The 27,870-nt window shown below is 36.7% G+C and overlaps 1 protein-coding gene and 1 non-coding gene across 3 annotated transcripts in view; one reads left to right on the top strand and one right to left on the bottom strand.

Moving 5' to 3' along the window:
• The window catches only part of CACNA2D1 (calcium voltage-gated channel auxiliary subunit alpha2delta 1), a 515,294-nt gene that overhangs the window by 51,119 nt on the left and 436,305 nt on the right, over positions 1–27,870 (top strand). The gene's annotated exons all lie outside the window — the stretch shown is intronic.
• Positions 23,210–23,281, bottom strand: TRNAD-GUC (transfer RNA aspartic acid (anticodon GUC)). The gene has a single exon. It is a non-coding gene; the product is annotated as a tRNA-Asp (tRNA).

The following is a 27,870-nucleotide window of genomic DNA, read 5'->3' as shown; positions in this document are numbered from 1 at the left end:
CACTAATTTTAAGCATGTCTTTTGCGCTTTTTTTGTGAAGAAAATGCCACTTGACAGAAGCCAGTGAGCCTCAAGTTTGGTGAACTTTGATGCCCCTGAATATTGTTTGTATATCCTGCTGCTTATTTCCTCATGTAGCCGCCTAGAGCTGCTCAGGGCAGAGAGCCTCTCACCTCGCTGATCATACATGAAATGGAAAATGCTCTGCAAGATAAACAACCCACCTGAATTCATTTTCATAGTTTTGTGAATTTTGCTCTCAGAACAGAGTACTGTAGGTGGTTACAACATCTGGAATTTATTTTCTAATCTGTTGTTAGCTAGTCACACCTCCACTTAGCCACTAGTAAAGTAAGCCAACACAAAATCAAACCATGACCCACCTGTTTCTTTGGTTGCCAAGTATAATGAAATTTCTAGAATATTTGCTAATTCATAGACTGAAAGTGAATTTATAAGTAGAAAGTCAGTAATTCTCTGTTTTCCTATAAAAAGAAGACAGCCCTGCCAATGGAAAGTCAGATCTAGAGATGGAGAGATTAGCTCTGATTTGAATTTGAACTGAGGAACCTTCACTGTGAACCTGAACACTTTATGCTATTCTAATATATTTTAATTTCCTTTGCTACTTCTTATTTGCATCTAGCTAAGAAAATAAAATATTCATACTGTGTTCTCAGGTATTTTGAAATGGAAAATGTCTGAAATACTGTAGGAAAGTCAGGTTTTGATTAAAGTTTTTCCTCTTGATCATCTGAGTACCTCAGAGAATTAAGGGTCATTTACAGTGTGAAAACTGATATTTTCATTGTTGGATCATCATATCAATACATTATAACTTCGTAAATAAAATTTGCCATCCTTGGCACTTACAAGCCTGAGAAAACATTTGTGAATGTGAAGAAACATTATTAAATTTGGCAGTGCAAAACAAGCTAACAATATTGCTAAAAATGTGTATTTTTGACTCAGGTCTGATCTTCCTTGATCCAGCGCTGATCTTCAGTTTCACATAGAGAATAATATTCAAGAAAATGCCGTTTAAGGTGGGGAGGGATTGGAGCAAGGAACGCTTTAAATTTTGAAGGATAAGAACGCTTCACTTATTTCCAAGAGTTATTTAACAAATATTTCTCTTTGCTAATATTATTTCTTATGGTTGTTTATTAAAAAAAAAAAAGAGCCTGAGGAAGGGCTAACTGTGGATTCCTTTACTAGCCATCATAGTAAGGGCATTTAATGATTTATAAAGGACATATGGCCATTGTAAATGATATATTTTTTTCAAAGAAATATCTCAAGTGCAAGTAGTTAATTAAACTGCCACACTGTTCTTTAACCACATGATAAATAATTCTTTAAATTGCCACTACCTTATACTATATACATTAAGAGTGTGTGTGTGTGTGTGTGTGTGTGTGTGTGTGTGTGTAGAGGGTGCTAATCTAATTGCCTTATAATAATTTTAATTTCATTGTTAAAAGCTAAATTTTCATAGTATATTTTTTACAGTGAAACAACAATGGACTTGTTACTTTTGCATATAAATTCTCTGTATAGGTATGGGAGTGTATTTTATTTCGTTCTTCATACCTGCATGTGTATTTCTGCTAAGTGCTGGTTCTTAATGGATGCTCCCTTGGCTTTAGAAGGTTATGATTATTATGTTGAAATGTAGTTTGGGGCTTCCCTGGTGGCCAATGGTTAAGAATCCTCCTGCCAGTGCAGGGGACACGGGTTCGAGCCCTGGTCTGGGAACATCCCACAAGCCGCGGAGCAACTAAGCCCATGCACCACAACTACTGAGCCTGCGCTCTAGAGCCCGCAAGCTGCAACTACTGAAGCGCACGCGCCTAGAGCCTGTGCTCCTCAGCAAGAGAAAGCACCACAGTGAGAAGCCGGCGCACTGCAACGAAGAGTAGCCCCCCACCCCCCCCCGTCGCCGCAACTAGAGAAAGCCCGCGTGTAGCGACAAAGACCCAACGCAGCCACAAGTAAATAAATTAATTTAAAAAAGACCCTATTAAAAAAAATGTTGTTTGAAACAAGAGCTGATTTCTTCCCGCAATCTCATGTGCAAATGTATTTCTAACGTAGTCTTATTATTTTTCACTTTCTAATGATGTACAGTTGGATTTGATATAAAAGTTGCCACAGGAGAATAAAGCACAAAATAAGACTTGGGAATCTGGTTGATTAAAACAGAGGGGTATTCAATACTATAGCAGTTTTTCCCCCCCTTGCTGAATGTGCTTATTGCAGTGGTTATTGCCATTTAAGTGAGCAGAATCTGCTGCTTACTTAATGGTAGCGGGTAGTCTCTAGGGGACTTTGCAGAAGATTCCAAGAATGCATGTTCATTCCATGAACCAAAAATATTTTGAAATTACTTGAAAAAAAATCCTATGTCAGTTATTTCTAAATGTGTTGACAACTCTAATATTAATGCCAGGGTATAGTTAATGTTATATAGTAAAAAACAAATGAAATGTCAGAAAGTATATCCAGTATAGGTGGTATCTTGCCGTAGTGTTCCAGAAGTGTATTTTTAAGTACGTTCGTTGGAAAATGAACAATATATTTTATTACCAAAACAGTAGGTTCCCAGCTCAGTTGGTAAAGCCCATACATGTCCCAGACAGAAAATTTAAATAGAACTATTTCACCACCAGGGTTTCTTGCTCATTTACTCACCATGAACATCAGTGGGAGACATATGTAGGCACTTTGGGTGAAGGATGGAGGTGTGAGGGGCAGAAGAAATATGTATAGAAAAGTCCCTTTCTCTAGAGATTTCTCTGATTACCGTGGCTAGGATTTCCAGGCTATGTTGAATAAAAGTGGTGAGAGTGAACATCATTGTGTTATTCCTGATCTTAGAGGAAATGCTTTCAGCTTTTCACCGTTGAGTGTGATGTTTGCTGTGGGTTTGTCATACATGGCCTTTATTATGTTGAGGTATGTTCCCTCTGTGCCCACTTTCTGGAGAGTTTTTTTTTTATCATAAATGGGTGTTGAATTTTATCTGAAAAGCTTTTTCTGCGTCTATCGAGATGATCATATGGGTTTTACTCTTCAATTTGTTGATGTGGTGTATCACACTGTTGACTTTGAGGATATTGAAAAAACTTTTCATCCCTGGGATAAATCCCACTTGATCATGGTGTTTGATCCTTCTCATGTATTGTTGGATTCAGTTTTCTAGTATTTTGTTGAGGATTTTTGCATCTAGGTTCATCAGTGATACTGGCCTGTAATTTTCTTTTTTTGTGGTATCTTTGTCTACCTTTCTCTAAAGATTTAATAAATTCCTTCCATGTTAAGTTATGGTCCATTTCCAGTTTGACATTCTGAAATATCTTCTTTCTTCCAGTAGTGGGAGTGAAGACTCACTCTCTAGCTCTTTGGGCAGCAGTAGCAGGGGTGGAAAGGGAAGCACAGCACAGCTCAAGCTGAGCCAAATGTGATCCTGCTCCTTAGGGGGCTTGTGAGCCGGAGGGAAGGCGGACAATTCTTAGTTTCACTGTCTGGTGAAATAGTGAAGTTTTGTAGATGTTGAAACGAGGAGGAAGCTATTAATGCAGACAGAAAAGGATTTGCAAGGCCCAGTGTTTCAGTAGGGGATAAGGGCGCAAGAGCATTTCCATACATTGTGATTTGTGGTTCATCTACATGCATTAATTGATTCTTACATCATACCCGTTTTCCCTTGTGTCTTGCGTCAACATTCAGTTAAAAACAACTCCATCTTTGCTATTTTCAGCAGTGAAATATACTTTCTGTTGATTTCTGCCCCAACTTCTACTGATTTCAAATTATATGAAAAATATCTCTTCCTCAACCAGCCAGGTATTTTTGTCATTTATATACCAGGCAAAACAAATAACTTTACGTTTCTTTTATCTTGAGCATTTTAATGCAGTATTTATTTCATATCATAAAATAGAATTTTTTCTAGGGCAAAAGTGTTTTTTATTTCATTTTTTCTGTTTTCTCATTTGACGGTGATCTATCTTTTTCTTTTTTCAAAATATTTTACAACTAGTTATATTAGTCTGCTTGGGCTGCTATAACAAAATACCATAGACTGGATGACTTAAACGATAGACTTTTTTCTCGCAGTTCTAGAGGCTGAGAAGTTCAAGATCAAGGTGTTGGCAGATTTGGTTCTTGCTGAGACCCCTCTTCCCGGTTTGCATACTGCCACCTTTTTGCTATGTCCTCATGCGGCAGAGAGGGAGCATCTCTCTCTCCCTCTTCTTGTAAAGCCTCTAATCCCATATAAACGCCCTACCCCCATGACCTCATCTAACATCAGTTATTTCCCAAAGGTCCCATCTCCAGATACAGTTAATCACATTAAGGATTAGGGCTTCAACATATTAGTTTTGGGGGGCACACCATTTAGTCCATACCATTGAAATTGAAAACAACAACAACCCTGGGTTTTCTTCAATTGCTGCTTTAATTCTCTAGGGTTTTTGTCAAATGACACTTGGGAAATGAGAGATTTAAGTGTATACGCTAACTGAAAAGGAGCTAGTTTTTCTGTATATTTTATCATGTCATATTTTCAGCACTTACTTGGCTATGCATGGTGGATATTCCCTTCATATAGACTTGCAAATTTTTCCAGAAGCTGCTTTTGGCTTGTTTAGTTTTAAATAAATAATTTGGCTTTTCAAATATGTAAAAATGATGCATGCAGGGAGAGTAGAGTTCAGGTGAAAAACAGAAGGCAGTGTAAATACTGTGTTTGTTCCTATTCTGAAAGCCTCGGCTCATTCAGCATTTCTTTGAACATTTCATACATATTTGCTACCAATTTAATTTGCGTGTGTGAAGACCGAGGATGCTGTTTTTATTAGAATTGCTGAGGACATTCTCCATATTCCTTGTTTCAAATATCATCTTCCTCCTGTGATGCTCCTTTCCCTCATAACTATTAAAAATCCTTTTCCTTCCTTCTCAGTCTACATATTTGCTGCTCTATTTCTCCTTAGTGCTGTCTCTTCCAAACAAGGGCTGAATATGAATAATTGAATGGCAGGTAGTTTTTAGTTCAGAGTGGCAATGGTACAGCTGGCTGTCTTGCCTACAAGCCTCCTTGGGATGGAATAGTTCAGCCTCAGGTCCAATTCTTCTCTTTTGGAATAGATCAGTGCCCAAAAATCTCAGTAAAAGAGGCTGAAGCACAAGTTCTGTAAACTCGTCTAGTGGAGAAAAATACCCAATACGAATTATGATCTATTTTCTGATCAAGACTGTATTCTAAGTGACAAGTGTGTAAATATCCCTAGTGGTTCATTTTACAACCTCTACTGACTTTTAGGTTACTAGAGAAAATATCAGTGTGAGTCTTTCTTCTATGACTCTGCAACTGATGATTTAGAAGAAATCACAGTATCACTTCGATGGAAGCAGTTAAATGATCAAATCCCAAACCTTAGGTAGAGAGACCTAAGTCATCTGCAGATCCCTTGTTACCATTGTATGTTTTCATGCAGAAATGTCTCACATATACTTACCCTTTTGTTTTTAGAACAAACATAGTAAATATTTATGAATACCAGTCATGTGATAGATTTTGTACTCTTTCTGTGTATCTAAACATGTCACTTGATTAGTCTTAAAAACCAATAATTCATCTAATCTTTTCGGAAGCCCCATTTTAGGCCATGTAACATTTACGGTATAACAAAGCGTATTATAGAGGAGGTGGTCCCCTTACACTACTTAGACAACCAATGACAAATAGAAGGTCATTTTCTGATTTAAGAGGTCACTTTCCTTTCTTCTCTGGAGGGCCACCATCCCGCCCACTGCCCCTCCCCTAACAGTTATCTGAATAGTCTCAGTGAATGGGCCAGCATGCCTCTGTTTAGGCCGCAGGCACTCTTGGTGCAAACTTGAAAAGAACAGGTGCAGGTCAGAAGTGAACAGGACAGCCCAGGATCACTGCTGGGAAACACGTGCAAGCAAGTCTCAAACTAATCTGGGAACGACTTCGGACAAAGAAAACAAAAGAACACTTTAGGTTCTAAATCACCCACTTGACAGAGGAGGGCTTCAGAATAAGAAGGCCGGTAAGGACTAGTTGCTCCTGTTTTCCTTTCACTATAATTCTAGTGCATTTCAGAGGTGAAAGACAAAACTCTGACCATCTGAAAATTACCTTAAATTTAAATGAATTCCTATATGAGATTATTCATCATGTATGTCTTCCTTCTCACTAGAACTCTGTACTTCTACAACCCAGATTCAATTCAAACTTCATTGCTGTTACTGTGGGGTTCAAAATATCTTTATTAAGGATGCATTCTTCAAGTCAGTTGATGTCTCTCCCCAATGTATGTGTTTTTTTTAGTAGTCTCTTATGTGATATGGGCAAAATCAGTCCATTAGGAAAGAACTGTGTCTATTAACATTTTTGTGTTTACAGACACAAATATAAGAATATAAAAAATATGGTAGAATATGAAAATAATACAAAGTTAAAGATAGGAAAAGGGTGAATATGAATATGAGGCTAGGATAGTTTGAATGCAAATATGTAAACCACAGGATATTATTTAGTTTTTAAAAATTGACCAGCAAGTTTCTCTCCTAAATTTCCTAGAGGCCAAAGCAAGAAGGGAAATAAATCTATTTAATAATTTATATACGGGTATACTGTATTAGTTTTATAGGGGAACTCAAGTATTTTATTGGTCTGAAAGAAAGTCTTCCCATGAATTTTCAATGCATGAGTTCCTGAAGGGTTAATAACTGAAATACTGGGTTTTATAAACTGTGTTCCGTTACAGCTGAGGGTATAATTGCAATGCCAAACTTAGTAAAAGTAATTTTACAGGGTTTTAAGATAATGTGGCCCAAGAACATAGCTTTGATTCACAAATAAAATCTAGACTCCAGAGTAATGTCTTTTAAATTGTTGTCGATAAATATTATGTCTTTTCATTGGGGTAATGGTAAAGGCAATCACAAATAAATTGAGAATATATCCTCAATATTTTCCACAGGACCCTGGAGTCTAGATCATTGTTGTTTTTCTATAAAGAACATATTTATGTACATTAATAGTTAAAGAGTGGTTGGTAGATCATGAAGTATTGTGAAAATTGAATTTACCAATCAAAACGTTTATTAAATGGATACCCTTCCCTCCCACCTGCCAGTCATGTTTTTGAAAATGTGTTCTAAGAGACTGTCTATAGTTAGAGTGGGCTTTTCTTTATATAATAGTTCTGTATCGCCCCAACACATGCAAAATTGAATGGTCAATTCTGCAAACTTATTCTTGAAACAACCATAACCATGGTGTATTTTTCTCTATGTATGAGCTCTGATACATAGAAAGTGTTGACAGAAAGTTGATATTATGAATTATCTGAAAGCACAAGCTGGAGTTGTTGTAGACTTATTTGACTTATACCTTTCTTTTCTTTTTTTTAAGTGAAAGTGAGTTTATTTAGAGAAACACACATTCCACAGGCAGAATGTGGTCCCTCTCAGAAGGTGAGAGCATCTCCGGGGTGTGGGGTAACTTATACCTTTCTAATCAGTCATAAAACTAATTTTTCTATTTAAATTTTATCACCTTCTCTAGAGGTGAGAAAATTTGGGATTTGAGACGAACCATGCTTTAATGACAAATAGAAACTTTCTGCTTCTTGGGTAATGTAATGGGAGACAATTATAGTTAGAGAACAGAATGTAAATGTAATAAATGCTGACAATTTAAAAGTAATGCTATAGTGGAGGGAATCTGGGTTTTGAGTTGGGGGAGGCGGTGGAGAGGGATATGGCAAGGTACTAATTTTTTCACTTTTCATACTTAGGGAGTAAGTAATATTGCCTAAAGCCTATGGATAGTCCAATAGATTCTATTTTTTAAAAAACGTATTTTATTGAGGTATAGTTGATTTACAATGTTATGTTACTTTCTGCTGTACAGCAAAGTGACTCAGTTATACATAAATATACATTCTTTTTCATATTCTTTTCTATTATGGTTTATCACAGGATATTGAATATAGTCCCCTGGGCTGTACAATAGGACCTTGTTGTTTATCCATATCTATCTGTCTATCTGTCTATCTATGCATCTGCTAATCCCTAAATCCCATTCCATCCCCCCAATACCAATAATAAAATACCGATTAAGGTATTATTTGTTAAAATGAAAATAATGGAAAAGTTAAAAGTAAAATTATAAGTAGCAAAAGTTGGAAGAAGGGAGAGAAAAAGACAGATGGATATATGGGGGAAGAGAGGAAAGTCATACAGGAGAGTTAAGTTCCATATATTTCATAGAAGGAGTGAGTAAGACTCCTTACAGCTGAAGAATCAAGAAATGGAGGTGAAAACAGATTATTTCAAGTTCTGAACATGGCCAAAACAAGGAATATAAAGAGAAACTGAAAAATATAATTGTACTTCCATGGAATAAAACTGGGTATGGAATGAAAAGAAACGTTTACTTTTCACTTTATAACTTTTCATACCATGTATTACTTTTATATTTTTAAAGAGGTAATGAGTGATGCAGTGGAGATATTAGGTCTGAAATTTTTGGCCATTTTCTGAGTAGTCAATAATATTTTAACATGTCTGAGGGCAGTACAGATACTTAACACACACATTTTCCTAAATGCGATTTTCAGAGAAATTCAGATAAATGTAAATAAATTACATAATCATGATTATTTTTGTAAAATCAGTTCATACAATTGTTATAAAGGTAAATAGGAAAGAGTATGTTTGTTAAAGTGCTTTGCTAATTTTAAATGGTAAAAAATGTTATGTGCTTCTATTATTTATCAAGGTTATCTTTGAAGTGTTTTTCTAGGGAGAAGTAAATATTTAATAACTTTATGAGAAAAAATGGTTTATGAGTTATGTTTCCATGGATTCTTTTGACCCATGCTCTGAAATTCATTATTCAGCAGACATGGGGCTGGACCAGCAAATGTGTAATTTTTAAAAACAACTTTTATTTTATATTGGAGTGTAGTTGATTAACAATGTTGTGTTAGTTTCAGGTGTACAGCAAAGTGATTAAGTTATACATATACATGTATCTATTCTGTTTCAAATTATTTTCTCATTTAGGTTAATACAGAGTACTGAGCAGAGTTTGCTGTGCTGTACAGTATGTCCTTGTTGATTATCTATTTTAAATATAGCAGTGTGTACATGTCAATCCCAAACTCCCTAACTAGCCCTCCCCCACCTTCCCATATGGTATTTGTCTTTCTCTGTCTGACTTACTTCATTTAGTATGATCATCTCCAGGTCCATCCATGTTGTTGCAAATGGTATTATTTAATTTTTTAATGGCTGAGTAATATTCCATTGTATATATGTAACAAATGTGTAATTTTTAAAAACATCTAATTTATTATAATGCAAGTAGTTGCAGAAACAGATTTGAGAAACTCTGAATAAAAAGTAACTGGTACAGGTCACTAAAAAATAGTTCCACTTTCCCAGTCTCTTCCCGCACTCCCATTTAAAAAAATACAGTTTCACAAGGAAAATACAAATTCTTAGTTTTGGTTTACAATCTATAGTATGGAGTGGAGAAGAACTGGCTTGGGTACAGCTCCTGAGTTTAACACACACACACCCACACACACACACCAGCAGCGGCAGTAGCCAGTTGACCATAAGCAAAACATACCATCCCTACTGAGACACAGAACTGTACCCTGGTCAGATGACAACTTGAATGTTGGCTTCAGGTCTCAGAATCAAAATTTTATTTAATAAGTTTATTGACAAATTAGATTATTTTCAAAGAGACTAGGATGTTAAAGTAGCAAGGAATCATATTCTAGGAAGAATACCAATTAATAATTTGGTATTTTTTTTAGGAAGCCCAGAGAGTTCATGACAGAAGTAGACATGTAAGGAAAGCATCAGAAATTTAGGCTAGTGAGTGAAAATCATAGGGAGGCAGAGAATGGTTCAACTTCAGGAAGTTCCTTTTATAAATTACAAAGTTTAAAACAAACTCTCAAGAAGCTGAGCTTGTCATAAATCATAATGTTTAATATAATTATAATAATTGCTATTTATTGAGCACTTGTATACGAAATATTCTTAAACCCTTTTAATCTGTCATTCTATTTAATCCTCACAACATCCCTAAGAGAAAGGTACTGGTAAATAGCTCTATCTTACAGGTGAGAAAATAAACATTCAAGAAGACTGCGTGTCCTGCCTAGGACCTCACAGGCTGCACACAACAGAGAATCAAATCTCAGCTCTTGTGAACATTGAACTCCCAAAGAAGAAGATAAAGTCGAAGTTTAACATATTCAGATTACATATGTTTGGAAGAGGGTCTGAGTTAGATAACATTAGGGGTTTTGTTTTCTTTTTTGAATGTCAACCACATGTCTTAATGGTTTTCTTTAATCTTACGTAGATCCAGATTGACATGACCTCTTAGTAGTTACAGTTGTTGTATTTAACAGTAGAGGGTAGGAAGGTCAATCCTGTTTCCCAACAAGTGGAGTTTGGATTTTATCACCTTGGGGGTTAGAAGAAAGTGTTTTGGTCTTACTCGATGGTATAACAATACAAAGAAGGGTCTAGAAATGTATGAATTCCTGCCAAACACTGCTCTCCTTTTTTGGAGTTTTCACAGAAATTGTTTATACAGGCACGTAATTCTGGGAAAAAAGTACTATCGTAGGTGTTCACCAAGTGACTGATAGCCTCATCCTGTGTTTGGAGCTAATGGCTTAGCTGTAAATAATCTCTTGTGAATCTAATATTCGAGCCCAGTATGCTTGAGTGCTTGTGGAAACAGTGAGAGCTAAAGCAAGACAGAAAGAGAAAGTTAGGTCCACAAAGGGCACTTGTGCTTTTTTTTCCATCCAAATTCTTAGGACCAGGAAGAGAACGAGAACACGAATGATATAGTCTGAGGTCAGAAAATCATGTGGCAGAGACCAAAAGGTGCAACAGAGAGAGATCTTTTCTCTTAAAGAATCCTTGCCCTTTCAGCCCTAGTAATCCCTGATCGTTAGTGTTCACTGGATAATCAGTGTTTCAAGTGTGAAGGAATACGATTATGAAATCCTTCTTTTGGATTGGGCAAGCTGAGACGGTGAGATCCCATCTAGGAAGATGGAGACAAATGTTTCAAGCAATGGAGAGAAAGCAAAAATATTCCTTCTGTTGGATTTTTCTGCTTACATTCTTGACAATTTCCCCAAACTTCCTAAGAACCATACTAGTTATACGAACTCTGTAGATAAAATATGGACCAAGACAAGCGAACGTGAAGAGCTGAATCTGACAGATGGCCACAAATGCATTGATCTAGTATAACAGTCCTGATCTAAATGGAAAGGAGAATCTAATACCTTCCAAAGCAACTCTGAAGCTTTAATCAATAACTGGAATGTTAGATTTTGGCAAAAGAACAGATGTTAGAATTTTAAAGCTGACTATATGACCCCAATAAAAAAGAATCAGTTTTTATTAGGAATGGAGCCTGGCAGTTTTGCACAATAATCTAGACTTACCTTGACAAAATTTGAGTAATGGATTAGCTCCAGTGGGAATTAGGCAATTTTTTTTGTGTGAAATGTGATGCACAAGAAGCTTCAATCAATAATACTTGCTTTGGCGAACAGTTTTTAAGTAGGCAAGCAGCGCGTATAATACTGTGTCATGTGTATATAATTATCTCAGCATGCCAAAGGGTGGAAAACAATCTTCAAGTGGCAGAGAATTAATAACACCCCATTTCATTGTTCAGCATTTTCCTCCAAGTTGTGTTGGTTTTGTTTCTGTTTTCCTTCATTGCCTGAGATTTTCTTAAACGTATAAGCCTGACATTGCTCAATACAGCTTTCTTTCATCAACAGTGAGCTCAATGCTGTTTGAAAGCCAAATATTTTACTTATCAGTGTCTGAGAAGGCTAGTCACAAGGAAAAATTTAATCAGGCTAGATACTATATGGAAATTCCGTGAATATATAGATTTAAGAGTCTAACCCACATGAATTCTTCTAAATTAGATGCAGAGGATATATTTGGAAAAGAGGTGTGAAACTGTTCATTTCAGGTGAGAAGAGTTTAACCATTGCTAACACTACTGAATTAAGATACCTCCTGTTTTAGAATATCTATTGTTTACTAAGCGACAAGAATATACGGTCCACAGTCAAAGATTATATTTTGCCTCTTAGTTCTTTCTCTTTGAAGAGAACATTAGCCTTGTAATAAGGAAGTCAAGCAAGGACAACATCTACTGGAAATCCTGAGTGCTTTGTTGGCATTGCCACGTTCCCAGCTGTTTTATGTTTATAATAACAATAGGGCGAACTGTAAGAGTGGTGCTATGTGCATTAAAGCTTGTTTCATTTCTAGTGTGTGATGACAGGTATTTATTGAGCTGTTCCAGACATATAGCAAGATGGAAAAATATCCATTAAAAGCTCCTAGTCATTTAAAAATATATTTTAAAGAATTCAAAACTAAATTTGGTAGTTTTGGGGATCCAACTACATTTCTTACCAACTTCCCAAGCTGGTGAATTGGACAAAACCAGTCATAGGTTTTTTTGTTTTGAGAAAAGAAACACAGATTTCCTATATTTCATAAGAGGGTAGGGTGCCCAGTGCCCTGCAGATCTCCTTTGTGACACCTGTTTTCTGTACCCCCAGCTCTAGTTGACGCAGAAATGCGGTGACACGTGGCCTTGTTCCACTGAGGGGCAGCCAGTGTGTTTTCAGTCATTAAGCTTGCTCCTGGAGCCGAGAGAGCCCGAGGCAATCTCCCGTAACTGATTTTCACCCAAGACTTTGCAGACATGCTGTGTGGGCTGTAGGCAATTAAGACAGTCTACAATGAAATCAGTCATATCTGGGGGGCATTGAGTATATGTACGAAGCACGGTGCCACATACACACATGCGTGTTTCCTGCCCACAAAAATCTGCATCTTTGTGGAGGAGAAAGTACACACAAACAGCTTGTTAACTCTATAATAAAAAATAACAAATACAAAATTGTAAGAAGTGTTGAAGGCAGTAACTGATAAGTGAATGAATAAGGAAGTGGTGTAGATAACACGGGCTTCGGGAAGAGAGGAGGGAGGCGCCATGAGGCTGGGGCAATTGGGAATGATCTGTAGGGGAAGAGGCTTGAGCAGAGCCCACGCCTCCACACTCCTGGGAATTTATTTGGGCACTTACAGCTCCAATAGGAGAGATTTTATGATGTGGCCAGGGAATCTCTCCGTCACTGAAAATGCCTAGGAACAATCCTGACAATGTCATCTCTAGAATCTGAAATGCAAGCAGTCTTTGAAATAAGTCCTTTATATTCTCTGGTGGCTTGAAATATGACTTAGGGTGATGGGCAACTAGACGATGCTTTTTTGTATTCTACAGACTCCTTTATGGGTGATGGGGTAGGGCAGATAGAATAGTGGCAAACCTAACTGTTCTGAGTGTGTGTGTGTGTGTGTGTGTGTGTGTGTTAGGAGCATTCAGTTTGAAAGTTGTGTTTCTACATCTTTTCTTCTCCTCGTTTTTATTTTCTGTATTTCTGACCCCAATCTTTCATTTGAGTTATCCCCAGAAATTCAGATCCAGTGTGATGCTCATGGGAATAAATCTGTTATATTCCGTGAATTTAATGCCCTTAGCTTCTTGAGTATAAGAAAACTGGAATCTGTTTTCTAAATTCTAAAATCCAGCTACATCTTTAACCCGTTCTGGAAATGCCTTATTTTCTCCTTTTTAGATGCTTTTGGTTAAGAGAGGTTTTCGTAGGGGTAAAGTGAAGCTACCTTGGTCAGCAGATACTATATACAATACATCTCTGAGACGGCTGTTAATCAAAAGGACAGGAAAACATAATTGTGTTAACTTTCTGGATTCTCTGCCTTGCATAATGATGTGAGAATTGCTTGGCATATTTCAGGACTTCTGAGCTCCCCCTGATGATGTCTGTCGGCTGATCTAATCAACAAACCCTGCAACTGTAGTAATTGTGTATGAGATCCTTGTGATGAAACAAATGTTTCACAGTAAATTGCCAGAAGATTCAATTCTTCTGTATTCTGTGTGTATGTTTTTCTTGATTTGTTTTGTTTTTGCTTTTTTGGATGTTTTGTTTATTGTGCTCTGTTTTTTACTAATTTTTTTAAACAACTATCTTATGAAAAACATTGCTGTGTAAGAAATTTGTAATAAGGTGTTGCTGAATCTGAATTCTGTTACCTTTCATTTAGCTTTATTTATTTTTCCATCTGTTTATTTGATCTTCTAGTCCTGACTACAGCCACCATAAATTCTCATTTGCAGAGATGGATGTAACAATGACTAAAGCATGGATCAAAGCTTAGAAGGGGTGTCTGTGTTTGTCTGTGGTGTGTGTGTGTGTGTGTGTGTGTGTGTGTGTGTGTGTGTGTGTGTGTGTATGCATGTGAGATGTCTTGATCCATTTGTTTATTTCTCCGGGGAATTCTCAAGCAATTAAGTCAACCTATTGCAAATAGAGCCCTCTCTGTACATTCTGATTTGATAGGAGAATGGGTAATTCCTGTTAATGACTAGTACATCTGTTCAATTATATTGTTTTGTATTGATGCTTAATTAGGTGTCAAGTTGGAAGAGAGGGAGAATGTGAAAGCATGATTCCCTTTTAAATGTCAGAAAGGCTTCCTAAATTACCTGTCTTTTTAACGTACACAGAACACTTTGACAGGCATTGTGTTCTTCTGACCTTAAAACATTTATACTGTCTTGGAGAAGTGTAATGTTCCCTAGGAAGTGAGCTGTATGTATTGGAACTGGTTTGCCTTGAATGTCACTCATGTCCAGTTTCTTGTGGAGTGACCCGTGTCAACCTTCAGCTGGCAACAGAAGGAGAGCTTCCCATCGATAATACATTTTTTGGTTAAATAGCTTTCTTTTCTCTGGGAGGGTTTTCTTTAGAAAATATTGTTCCAAATAAAATTGAGGCTATATTGTTTAAAAGTATAACTTGCTTTTTATCTAGTTGTATTTAGATATAAGCAAATGAAAGACCAATTGCATATTTTTTTTAAATGATACCATCACACTGAACCTGTTTCTAGAATACAGATAGACTAATGTGTAGGCTTATTCAGTGAATAACAGCGAGTATTTATAAATATAACTCTTGAAAACAGAATGGGAAAAGATTTGTAGTAGAATGGAGAGTGACTAAGGAGCTAACTACATTATTGGGGAGTTATGAGTGCCACAGTATGGAAGCCTTTTAGCCGGCTTGTAGGTGTAATTTTCATTTTTTATTGATGTCCGTGGGTCAGTTGAGGTCAAAGATTATTACTCTTTACTGACAACTCATGCTGTGTCACAAGGCAATATGATGTGTTCTAATAAAAGTATGTATTATGTATGAGATCCTGTAACAATTAAAAAGGGGGAATTGACAGCACAGAAAATCAAGTTCTTAAAAAGGAATAGTTGAGGCTTGCTTGAGTAGAAGACTGATCTTGTTTAATCACCTAGTCTATCAGCATTTGGAGTGTTTCTTGTGGCTTTCCATAACAAAGGAGAAGGATGTTAATATGATATTCAAAAAATGAATAAAGCGTTGTTGATTGTAGTAACTTCAGTTAGAAGCCTCTTGTCAAAAGAAAAAGAGTTATGTGGGTTAAGGCAGTCTAGTAACAATCTGGCAATTTTCAAGTCTCTTCAGTTCTCTGTTTAATATTGTTCATATTAGTAATCCTTTTTTCTAACTATACCTTAAGATAGTAAAATATAAGAATATGTAAAGGAAACTGTAAGCCATCTCTAGATTCTAGACACAGTGGATAATATTTAATCATCCATTGTTGTAGCTTCTTTGCAAGTCCTCCCTTTCACACATTTTATCAATATTTAATGTTTTGTAAATAGTGCTCAGGATTCTTCTTTGTAAACTACATTCTAAATTTGGATAAGATTATTTTCTTTTATGTTTTAGGTAAGATTAGAAAATAAAAGTCTACTTTTCATTATATATTGCCATAGTTTTATACAGAATGAAATTTTACCTTACTGAATTTATTTCTGTTTTCTTTGTATCAGTTCTGTAAGTTATTGCTTAGAGAACTAATCCATGCATATCTTAAATGCAGTGAGGAATCTCACACTAATTTCCAGAGAACTGGACAAATATTTTGAGGAATGACTGTGCTAAAATTACCCAGTAAGTTTGGAAATGCTATAATGAGATTACATAATATCTTAATCTTTATAGTTTATTTTTGTGTTAATATTTATTTGCTAAAATTTTTATTTTTGACAGTATTGGAGTAGAAGTTATATGTAAGTTAATGCTGTAACTGAGCATACTTTCTGTATTATATTGATGCAAAAATATGTATAATGACAATATATAAATCAAATAGCTGCAGTTTTTAAGCTTCTTACTAATTTGTTCAGCAAATAAAACTGAAGATCAGTTAATTTCATTTTCTTTTTCTAATAATAGAATGTTTCTTAGACATAGAAAAAATACTGAGGGGGATTTTAATAAAAGCATGAAAATGACAAACAGTTGTATAACATTCTAGGCCTGTACTCTTGTAATGAAATTGCACATTAAGCATCTCATAGAATTTCATTATAATGAAAGTTATTTTTTAATCTTCTCTAGAACAAGTGATTTTCTAGTGGGGCTCTGTGTAAAGGGCACAGTTATTTCAATGTTGTAACTTAGAGTTACAAGTACTGGATGCAGAGGAAGTTAGAGTCAGATTGACCAGTTAGCGGGCTACTGCAACAGTCCATACACTAGAAGGAAAAGTCCCTAAAAGCAGTGACAGTGAGAATGGAAAGGAGGAAGGGATGGCAAAGAGTTACTCATGTAATAGAATTAACATTAATTCACTAAGCATTTAATGAGTTCCTACTGTGTGTCAGGTTCCTACTATGGTCATTTTGATTGTTGCCATGAAGATAAGAGTGAGCTTGGCAAACAAATAATTACTATGAAATTCAATACCATTGTGATATTGTAAGTAAATTGAATGATATCCGGAGAGATCTGCTGAGAGGTAAGTATTTGCATTTGGTCTTTAAAGGATGATTGGAAATTTTCTAGGAGAAGGATTTCAAGGAATAGATGATTCCAGCAGAGAAAGTAGAATGTGAAGAGTTTGTACATTAGGATAAAGAAGAGTACGTGTTGTTGTCACTAACATGCCACACTGAAATTATTTCAGATTTGTGAATTTTTATACAAAATGATGTTAAGATGAACTCATGTTATTCTGGAGTGAGAATGATATAAAGATCATTTTTTTTTTTTTTAAATTTCATTTATTTATTTATTTTTGGCTGTGCTGGGTCTTCTTTTCTGTGCGTGGCCTTTCTCTAGTTGCGGCGAGCGGGGGCCACTCTTCATCGCGGTGCGCGGGCCTCTCACTGCCGCGGCCTCTCTTGTTGCGGAGCACAAGCTCCAGACGCGCAGGCTCAATAGTTGTGGCTCACGGGCCCAGCCGCTCCACAGCATGTGGGATCTTCCCGGACCGGGGCACGAACCCGTGTCCCCTGCATTGACAGGCAGACTCTCAACCACTGCGCCACCAGGGAAGCCCAAGGATCATTGTTACGTGCAGCAAAAGAAGAGAAAATATTGTTAGAAGTTAGGATTGGAAATATAGGAGGTGCCAGTTTATGGAAGCTTCTCATAAAACATTAAAATGTAACTTACTGGGACGTACTTGGAAATTTGTGAACAGGGAGTGAAATGATACGTTCTAGTTATTCTGAGTAACAAATTCATAGGGCTTTAATTTGTTGTTGTTATTGTTGAATAATAGAATGCCAATCCTTAAGCAGCTACCTAGGGAAATGAGGCTGGATTAAAGAATTTGTAGAATATGTAAAATAACACATTCCTTGGAATTAATAGTCTCTAACAGTTTAAAAGAAAATAAAGTGGTATGTTGATTTGTTTAAAGTCTAAAAATGCAGAAATAGAGATATTCTGTTTCCACTTTAATTTCAGATTCTGCTTTTGGCTGTGAATGAGATATCAGCTATGGTGTCATTACTTTCCCACTTCATAGAACTTAATAAGCTTTTAAAAGTAATTTTAGCCATCAGCAAAGCCAGACAATGTTAAATAGTAACCTCAGTGTATTTCTACACAATTTGTGTAGCTGCTTTTCTCTGAAGAATGTAAACATTTACTCTAGTATGCCAGTACTTCAACTTCATAGGGAAAGACCTTTAATAATCCCTTGGGTTGAAGTTTCTGCAGATGATGCGGAATCTTCCCATCATCAAAGCAGTCGAAGTGTATGTAGCTGGGCAAATTGGCAGTGGTATGAAGTGCTGGATCAAAGCTGGTGGAGGTGGACAGTGCCCCAAAATTTTTAGCTCTGATTGCATTGCCATTGCTGATGCAGTGGCTTCATCCCTGTTGGATTGTCTAATTTTTGCTCTAGGGAAACAATGTTCCCTTTATTTTTCTCATTCCAAAATGACCTGACATAATTTTATAGACATTTTGTATGAAAATTCAGACATTTGAAATGTAAATTTTTCCCCACATGACTTTAATAGAAAGTGTATGGTCTCTGTGTCAGCCCAGATTATGTTTATCTATTCTCCATTCCATTAATTAAGAAAAAAAGAGAAGTTACTGGATTTAAGACCATGCTTTCCCAGTTGAGCCTGTTTACCATGCCTTGTGCATAAATGTGGATATCCCATTTTGGCCATTCTCCTTGCTTTCCCCCAAAGAGTTGTTCATTTTTTAATTTAATATTTTATTAATACTTTCTTGGGCAACTATTTTATCCCAGTGCAAAGCTAAGTGCTTTGGATTTCAGATGAGAACGACCTTCTCTTGTGTTGTTTACATTTTACTAGAGGAAAGAGGCTGAAAACAAGTAAGTAGACGAATATCATAATTGCAGAGTTGTGAGTGTCCTGAAGAAACAATAAGGGCCTGATGTGAAGGACAGGAGGCAGGGCAAAGAGATGGATTTAGCTAGTGTGGGCAGGAATGTGTCTGTGAGGTGTTGACCTTTGCCCTGGAGTTTAAAGGAATGAGAAGACGTGGAAGGGAAATACGATAGGCAGAAGAAAGAGTAGGCAAGAACATGCTATTCAGTGGTGGTGTCAAATTCTGGAGTGGCAAGTTCAAGATCTACATCTCTTACATCTCTGCTGTAGCAAGGAGTGGTCTAGGAGAAGGGTTGGCTCAGGAGTTATTTGCCATTTGGGTTCATTTTCCCTTTTGAGGGTCTATGTGCTAAAGATTCTCCAATTCATTAGCTGAAATGTTAGGGAGCAAAACCCCCAGCCAGGGTTATAGAGAACAACCAAGACCACCTCCCCATAGTAGCTTGACTACCCAAATCTTGTGTCACCCACTATGTGCAGTAGAAAATAACATGTATGGTCATACAACTCAAAAAATATGATTTCAGCCCTTCTTTAAACCTTTCCTTATTAGCCACTTAGAACTCCTGAAGAGAATGTGAAAGATGGCAGCCTAAGGTGTAGAAGTAGCAGATGCTACAGCTCTTCAGTATTTAGTGCAATAAAGTTGTGTTTCATGGAAATGTTCAAATATAAGTATAGGTAAAATGTGGAGATGCACAAATATGAGCTACATTTCTCTGCAGGGAGCCAACCTAATGACTGCTGTAAACAGATCACCATTTATTGATGTGTCATTGATCTACACAGTAAAAATCAGTGTTATTCAAATCCATTGTCCACACTGAAAAGATGTGTACTTGAACTGTAAAGATAAGTGAACATTATTTTTCCTAACAATAAATTGAACATAAACAAAAAATTTCATACAAATAAACATAGTCTTAAAAGAGATTTGGTTTCACAATTCCATGTGAAATAGAGCAAAGCAATCATATGTTCCATTATAACTGGATTAAAAAGGCTGTATCATTTTAGTTTATAGGACTGTTAATTGTATATCTTAAAACTTTCAATGATTATTTGAACGATAGTAAATAGTGCATTGTTTAAAGTTTTTGGTAATGAGTCAAAAATTTTCAGATGTGCAAAAGTAAATTTTCATCTTTTTAGGAGAAACTCCACATTATTTTTTAGAAATATGCATTTATTTTTAGTCTCCTTTCTTTTTCTATACTCTCCTCCTTACTCTCCCAACTTCCATGTGTCCCTCTTCCTCGCTCCTTCTCTTGAGTTCTTTTCCTTTGGGGCCATTGAATCTCTTTCAATTCCTTCTGCTTCATTTTTCTTCATTTAATCTTATATACTACCAGGCAGCTGTGTTATAAATTCAGGGAGAGTTGGTTAATCAGGAACATGTTATTTCCCTTGGGCTTCCCAGCTCTGTGCACTCCTCTGGATTTTTCTGATGAAGAGGAGAGATATTGTGATGGGCATAATGGAGTCTCTTCCATTAATTCTGTTGCCTGCCCATTCGTCCCGTAAACTTCCCCTTCTGTCAAATCAGAAGAGTGAACATAGAGAACAAGACCAGCTTGGCTGGAAATGAGAACACCTTTACCATAATCCTGAGAGAGGTGTTTGCTTTAGATGGAAAATATATACACTGTTCTTGAATTTATCCAAAGATATTTCCATGGCCTGTCTGAGAAATCCAGCAGGAAGAATCTGATAGAGAGTCAAGAATAAGGTTCTAATTTGTGCCCTGGCATTAATATAAAGATAAGTATATTTACTTCTTAAACTTTAGTTGTTTAAAAGAAATAGGAAAACCAAATTAACTTCCCATTGTAGTGGCATTTTGCATGATGCACTTTGTGATCTCAGAGTAAAAAATTATATACAGAGTAGAGTTCTTTAAACAAACCTTCATGGCCGTCTCTCTCATGGCCTAGTTGGGGCTTTTAGCAGCTCCCTTTGTATCCACAGGTAGACAAGAACACAGGAATTCTATAGATAGGTCCTTAACCACGTTTTGAAATTGTTGGGCTACTCCTTTGATCCAAAATTATGTGCTGTTTTTGGCTTTTGCTCTATCCTTGTCTCTAGTTGCTCTTCTCTTCCTAGAGCTCTCTACTCTTCTTATCTAGCCTCTTTGAACTGTTATTTCTGTGGGCAACTTCTTTGGTTCTTGGTTCCAGCTTTCCTTTTGGACACTTGTGTTGGAGCGTCTTTATATCCATAGTCCAAAGAACCTGGCTGAAACCAGACCCAGTCTGCTTCTAAACCCCAAACCAAGTTCTAGAACTTACCATTTGGCCAGAAAAAATACTAAACTTACATGGGATATTTATTAATCATTATCACCTGTTTTGCCCTTAGTTGCTGATTGTACCTCTTTTTTTTTTTTTTAATAGCAGGGAGAAGACATAAATTCTCACTTTGCCCTTTACATGCATATATTTTTATTCACTCTTTTCATTTTGTTTAAATCTTAGTGTAAGCACAGACAAAAATAGGGCAGTCAGATGGCCACAACTAAGTCAGCTGCATCCATTGTTTTCTGCTAGGCATTAGGAATTGGATGTCCGAGACGCTTCTAATTTTTTCTGAAGTTTTATAATTTTACTTGTAAATTCCACAGTGTTAATGATCGTTAAAAAGCAATATAGAAATGTTATAAAAGGTAGATCTTATTTTAGATAGTTGCCTAATAATTTATAAGATAAATATACCACAATTTCTTTTGCACCAGAAGAACTTTCTAACAGTTTTGCCTCCATACAAAAAGATTGTTAGTAAGATAATGAACAGCTACCCCAGGAAGTATTCGGAGAATTGGCATGATAATTTTTTATGGGTAATGTATATGGAAAGCTTCCATTAAGTAGGAAAGTGGACTGCAAGCCTGAGGTATATGCAGATTCTAAGACTAAAATAATGTTTATTACATGCATTAATTGGATAAATAACTTCAGTTAAAGATTCATTTGCAAGGGGCTTCCCTGATGGCGCAGTGGTTGGGAGTCCGTCTGCCGATGCAGGGGACACGGGTTCGTACCCCGGTCCGCGAAGAGCTGCGGAGCGGCTGGGCCCGTGAGCCGTGGCCGCTGAGCCTGTGCGTCTGGAGCCTATGCTCCGCAACGGGAGAGGCCACAACAGTGAGAGGCCCGCGTACCACAGGAAAAAAAAAAAAAAAAAGATTCATTTGCAGGATGTTCAAAGGTGTTGTAAATGCCTGTGAAGCTACTTTTTCCCTGCTGTGATCAAGAGATAGGAGAACATGATGTGGAACTTGGAGGCAATACACCATGGATAGTTGAAAAGACAGTTCTCCAGATAGCAAGAGATGCAGCATTGGGCTTTTTCTTTTCCTATACTACAGTGACCTAGAACTGATAGCGTGAATTCTAATGGAGTGCTTGCCCTCAAATTCCTTTGTATTTTCTGAGTAGCCATAAGGGAGTCCATTCAGCCTCTCTTTTACAGAAGGAACATTTTGAGGGAAAATATACAGGATGTCAGGCCTGTGGGAGGCTGCTGAGTCACATATGATTCACAGATCTGGCTTCAGAAATCTTTCGATTTTCACATTACTAAACGGGGTGGTCTGTTTTAAAACTGCTTGTTGAAATCCACATTGGGGTGTGCTCTAAATGGAGCATGAGGAACGTGACCGAATGACTATTAATGAAAAAAAAATTAGAAGCCTGCAACAGTTCATTCGGAATGTTGATGTTTAATTCATGTTGCTGGCTGCTTTGTGATTCCTTCCTGTTCCGTAAAGACGATGAGTTCTGTGGGCGTGCCATCTTACAGTTGGCCCCTCGAACCGAAGTCCTGTCTTCTTTTCATCAGGGCTTGTGAAATGCTTCATACCTGTTTCTAAAATGACCGAATGAGATCAGTTTCTAAGCCTTTCCTTCTGACTGCAGAAGAATTATTTCAAATGTGGAAGATACAAATATCAGCACAAATGAGTCTTTCTGTGAAGAGATCGACCATTGTATTTTAAAATGCTTATTTCATATTTATAGAAATAGTTTAAATTCCAGTAATCATCTTATCATTTGTTTCATGGTAAAGGAAAATAACCTAAGACTTTTGAGTTTTAATTTTTTTGTTATGAATTATCTGATATTAAAGATTTATTTTAACTAGAAGAACAATGTTTTTAGTTTGTATTTAAAATGGACTTCTAAGTAACTATATATACATGAATCATGCTTTACAGTGTATTTTTATTAAAAAAAATTTTTTTTTTAAAAAAATTTTGACCGAGCCACGCAGCTAGCGGGATCTCAGTTCCCTGACCAGGGATCGAACCTGGGCCACGGCAGTGACAGCGCTGAATCCTAACCACTAGACCACCAGGGAACTCCCTACAGTGTTTTTTAAATTTACTAAATGCATGACATAGAAGCTTCAACTGGATTTAGCTAAAGTGCAAACTTTTTCTCCCTGATATTTTTTTCTGTTTAATTGCCTAGATTTCGGTCTATTTTTCCACATATAATGCATCAAAGGTCATGCTTTTATAATGTTGTTATTTAAACATTAGCAATTATGACATAATTTAGAAAATTAATTCAAATAAAAGTTTGAAATTGTGACCAAAAAATTGAAAATGATTTCTTTTCCTGTAGTACTTCAACATTTATATAAACTTCTCACCAATGGCTGACAGTCTTTGCAAGGAGTTATTTGACAGTGCTAAAAATTGTAATATTTCCACCATTTGGTAAGCATAAACTCATTTTAAAACACAGTTACTGTTAAGTTCACTATGTTAATGGAGAAAAAACTATTTGATTAAAAACAGTGGTTTAGCTTTGTGTTTCTGTTGAGCAGATCAGGAAGGGGAGCTGGCTCTAATTCCTATCCAAGAAGCAATCTTTTGCTTGGATTACTTAGTGCGCTCAGACCATTGGAGGGGAGCACAAGGGCAGTGAACATGCTGCTCAGGCAGAGCGTCAAAGAGAACCACATGTCTGTGCGGACAAAAAGGTTGAAAGCAATTAAATTGTAATGTATTTTATATTTGAAAAGACCTTTCCTATTTTTCTAGAATCCTGTGGTTAATACTAAAAGGAATAAAAATGTTACAGAATGGGTACTTTTAAGATGTTCCTTTCTGACGGTCTTCAGAGAGAGTTACTGTTTTTCTAATTTGCGAGTTAACACGTTCGCATGGATGGCTTTTTGATCGATAAATAAACTCTGTCCTGGAATAGCTATCAGACAAACTATACTATGAGCTGTCTTTAAAAGGAGCACCATACAAGTCGGTCTGGGCCCAGACTTTTATATTCTTGCATTTGTTTGTGTATTTGAACCTGCGTTATGAACACAAGGCCAACCGAAAGAGTCATATTTTCCATTCATAGCTGAAGGATTAAATGTTGCTTCCAGAATATTTTATATTTAAAAACACATCAGGGCTGACTCTACATCTGACCTGCTACTCTGTGTCAAATCTGTGTGCCGTGTTGTGTATAGTATGAAAGTCAGTGGCTGTGTACCTAAGGCTGGGGATGCCATGATGTTATGTTAATGAAAGCAGCAAATTCATGGTTTTGTAAATACAGCAACTAGTGCTTGTTTATTTGATAATCTGGATGAAAAGTTAATTTGAGGAAAAATTGTAGCATTAAATAATCATGTGCATATTTCTTTTAAGGAAGAAAACACCTGGATTTTCTCAGTTGCAGTATTTAAATCCTTATTTTCTAACTATAACTTTCCTCTTGCTGTGTAAAAATAAGACTTCGGTAATTGTCATTTTCTCTATTTACATCAGTGAAACAGACTTATAACCCAGGCCTATGAAAGTGTATAAAATAGAAAACACAAGACATTTGTAAGTTAGGATGAGAGGAGTGTTGGGGGTAATCTGGTGGTTTAATGATGAGAGCAAGCCATGTTTCAGATCATATTGATTAGCATTTATTAAGATGGTAGACTCTATTGGCTTCTAAGGGCAAATGCTCAGCTCTGCCACTTACTAATTCTGTGACCTTCGGCAAGTAATTTAACCTCTCTATGCCTCAGTTTCCTCAGTCTGTAAAGTGAGATTCATAATAGTATCTGCCTCATAGAATTTTTGTGAGAATTAGAGTTTTTTCACATAACATGTTTGGAACAGTTGTTGGCACATAGATGTGAGATAGATGCTATCTCTTGTTTATTGAGCATCTAATATATGTCCAGAAATGTGCTAGATATTCTCAGAATACTGAACTGGAAGCCGTGACCCATCCACTCAAGGAAAGCAAGTATTGTTAGGAAAAAATAATACTAACGTAAGACAGTATATCAACGTGTGTGATGTTTTGTAGGACAGGCTATATCTATTTTAGGAGCTTAGAAAAAAAATTTCTGAGCACTTGAGGACTTGCCCAGAAGAAGGAACTGAAGTACAGACTTGAAAAATGATTTTCAAGCCCTGAAGAGACTTAAGAGAGGTCATTTCAGGCTAGTGGAAAACGTGATTAAATAACATGACAAAACTGACATGTTTGTGAAACACTTAAACTGGCCTGACTGCAGATACCAATCTATGTAGGGAAGTAGATGGGGCATTTAAGTCAGAATCCAAACATAATAAGCATTGAGGATTTTGCAGTATTGGAAATATTATGGATGTACAATTAATAATTCAGAGAAGAAAGGAATGAGGAAAATTTGATCATGACATTAAGTAATATTTACATGCTTGAATTAGACAAAAATATGTTTTGTGAACTATCAGCAATGGCAGAGAAAAAATAAGGTAAACAATGAAAGAGAAGATCCTCAAGAAAATGAATGGAAGTTATGTAATGTGCAATTAGAAATTCAACCCATTTGGTTCATAGAAACACCAGCAGCAGATTGTGTGGCCATTTGGGACACCTCCCTTGGCACCAGGCTGGAGGGACAATGCTGCAGGTTGTAACTAACGGTGATGTGGACTTAAAAAACAAAGCTCTCCAGGCCTCCAGGGAGCAGATCCCTTGTATGAGAACCCTCCCCCAGTCTAGCTAATCCAGGGAACTACATTAACATCAGCCCTAAAGTGTATATTGCTCATTTGTTGTCTTGGAAGCTGGCAGCAAATTGCTGCAGCTGAGACAAAAAAAATTAACTAAATAAAGAAACAACGAAAATGCTGGGATAAAACAAAAATCAATCCGAGATGGTGGGAAAGGCAGATCTCATGAAGAATCTTTGGTCTTTGAGAATTATGACTATGTATATTTGTAAAGCAGATCAGACACACACACACACACACACACACACACACACACACACACACGCGACAGTGAAAAGCAAACAGAAAATGAAGGCAGAGGAACACGAACAGCATAAGAATCCGATTTTTAGTGATAAAACCTTTTTTCTTCTTCTCTCGAGTAATTTACCTTTCCACCCTGATTAGCATGATCACATCCCTTTCTGCATTTCTTTCAGGACTGACTCTAGACACAAATGGAATACTAAAGCATTTCACAAGTCTAAACAGCTTTCTAAAAACAGCAGCAGTGTTATTGAAAATGGTTTAAATCGAGAATAATTTCAGGAGCTAACGTAACTGGCATGACAGCCATCTCACAAGCAGTTTTAGATTTATTGTAGATACCAAGTGTTCCTTTCACTCACGCACACACGCACACACGCACACACACACAGTATTTTTCATGATAGAGTTACCCATGTTATAAGAAATGCATATTTAGCAAAATAGTGTGTCTAGGTTATCTAAATCTTTGGCTTACTTATGTTATTTTTTACCCAACTATAAGAACACTGTGGGTGGTTTATTATATAACAAAAAAGGGAGCAGTTTGGCATTGATGGGATATTTATAGCAAGTGGAACAGTTTTGAAATACATGGTCTTATTACTTCAAATTTATTAATAACTATTTATATATCAACACAATTGAAATGGTCAGTTTGTTAGATCTTGTGATATTTTTATTTTTTCCCAGGTCCACAGGGCAGAACTATGTCTCTGATTTCCTTGGGTTAAAAATAAAATTATTTCTTAAAAATAGTGGCATAGGCAGAGAATTGCTTTAGGACAAGGGCCCCAAAGGGTACAGGCTTCTCCCTCTCCCTCTCCTCCTCTCATTCCCATACTATTCCAGCTCTTTTCCATTCCCATTTCTTTTCTGTGTATCTCCTATTATTAAAAAAAAATTGTTTTTAATTAATTTTTATTGGAGTATAGATGATTTACAATGTTATTTACTGCTGTACAGCAAAGTGAATCAGTTATACATATACATATATCCACTCTTTTTTAGATTCTCTTCCCATATAGGTCATTTCAGGGTATTGAGTAGAGTTCCTTGTGCTATACAGTAGGTTCTTATGTAGAAAACAAACTTATGGTTACCAAGGGGGAAAGGGGGAGTGGAATGGATAAATTGGGAGATTGGCATTGACATATACACACTACTATATTCCTTTTTTGCTCTAGTCTCTATGATAATTGCTAGTGGGATAATTCAAGATGGATGTGGAAGGAACATGTCTGTTTTAATACTCTCTTCTTACTAATAGCAGGAAGTTCACACATTCTATTTTTTTTTTTTTTTTTTTTTGCGGTACGCAGGCCTCTCACTGTTGCGGCCTCTCCCGTTGCGGAGCACAGGCTCCGGACGCGCAGGCTCAGCGGCCATGGCTACCAGGCGCAGCCGCTCCGCAGCATGTGGGATCTTCCCGGACCGGGGCACGAACCCGCGTCCCCTGCATCGGCAGGCGGACTCTCAACCACTGCGCCACCAGGGAAGCTCCACACATTCTTTTTTGACAGAGGACTTACTACATGAGATATAGGAAGGAAGGACAGTCTTTGTAGGACCTATTGTAATATTTCTTAGCTATCACTTTGGCTCCATTATGATAACCAGTAAAAAGGCAAATTCTCTCTGTAGCATTTAAAACAATTAAATAGATAACTATGCAGACTTGACACTT

This window comes from Delphinus delphis, chromosome 9 (assembly GCF_949987515.2).
Source record: "Delphinus delphis chromosome 9, mDelDel1.2, whole genome shotgun sequence".
Classification (NCBI taxonomy): Eukaryota; Metazoa; Chordata; class Mammalia; order Artiodactyla; family Delphinidae; genus Delphinus; species Delphinus delphis.
Note: the sequence above shows the minus strand (reverse complement) of the source record. Positions and strands in the feature narration are given on the sequence as shown.